The sequence below is a fragment of the Schistocerca cancellata genome, chromosome 3 (genome assembly GCF_023864275.1).
Source record: "Schistocerca cancellata isolate TAMUIC-IGC-003103 chromosome 3, iqSchCanc2.1, whole genome shotgun sequence".
In the NCBI taxonomy this organism is placed as follows: domain Eukaryota; kingdom Metazoa; phylum Arthropoda; class Insecta; order Orthoptera; family Acrididae; genus Schistocerca; species Schistocerca cancellata.
Genome location: NC_064628.1, coordinates 69,576,326 through 69,577,799, shown reverse-complemented (window position 1 = coordinate 69,577,799; position 1,474 = coordinate 69,576,326).

The window sequence follows — 1,474 nt, the reverse complement described above, 5'->3', positions numbered from 1 at the left end:
CAGAGAAGCCTGTCTGCTAGAGAACAGTAGGACCAACGTCGGAACAGGTAGCTATGCTTTCTAAAAGCAAAGAGGTTTCTATCCTTAGTATGGTCCTGTCTGTCCCTTGTCATGTTGGAAGCTGCCCCTCTGGCCACTTCCGTTTGTATTTGTGAGCCATCCTCAAGGAAGGGACCAGGTCAGTCGGTCCGTGGCGAGCGTCTGAAGTGGTAAGATCTCCGGCTAAGCGCGTGTCTGCTAAGTCCGTAGGACAATGGATTTCTTAAGTTCAGCCTAACTGAAAATTTAATCATCTTTATTTCAGGTTGAGCTCTAAAATATCTAATGTTATCTTAAATTGCAACGCAGTGTGATTCGAGTGTACAGTTCAGAATATATTCCGGTAGTTGCTTTGTCACTACTTTGTGAGTAAAGTGGAACCACGTGTTGATCAGTAACTCTAACTAAGTTCATCAATCTTAAATCCGAATGTGCGTGAGATTATAACGTCTCGTCTTGAGAATATTTTTTTAATATAGCAACTTTTCTTTATGCTTTTCTTTATGTTCAACCCACGTGGGGTGTACTTTGCGAGACCAGTACCACGTGCTTATATAACTGTTTGACCCATCAGGTTAATAGTAAGACGTTAGTAACCAGTTCAAGGTTTTTCTTTTGTCAATTGCTTTTCGATCTAATTTATTTTAATTATCAAAATTATTGTGGAGTTGTACGCTTTGTGTAAACCAAGTTGACCACGTGAAGCATGTGGTGTAATCATCAAAGTAGCCCTCAGCTATTCTTTTTGCGAAGTCTTCACAAAGAGTTAATATGAATTTAGTATACCAGTGTGTGGTAATTACATGACGGACAGGATTGTGCTACGAATGTAACTTCTTTGGGTGAAAATTGAATCGGTTGGTTGTGGTTAATTTCCTCTTGTATATGTTTCAACGTTCTTTGTGTGTTATTTTATGACTGCAGTGTTGTATGCAGTCTCCCAATCTTGGCTCCATATTTGATGTGTTCCGTAAGATTACAAACTCACATTTTCCGCAATCCTAAATAAGGCACCAGTTTATTTATGAATCAAATTTAATATGCTGAAATTTCAATGATCAATGTTAAAATAAATTTCCAAATATAAACTGATTTACTTCTTTTTATTTAAATTTTCTTTTATATATATATATATATATATATATATATATATATATATATATATATCATCGGTTGTCGTATGACTATTAAAAGATTATAATTAATGTTAGTCTGGTTGGGAATTTGGTAAGCTAGACTGGATACCTGGTGAAACAGTTGCTCAGTAATGCAAGGTTAACTTCCCCAGACAGCTCACAGCTTTTAACCCGCTTTTATTGTCTATCAGTACCGCTTTCATAGCAAATTAAAGCAACAACATTACAACTCTTTCGCAGTCCCGCACTCATACTATTGCCTTACCCCGCAGAATGTTTCACCGAAATGTTGAGCCACA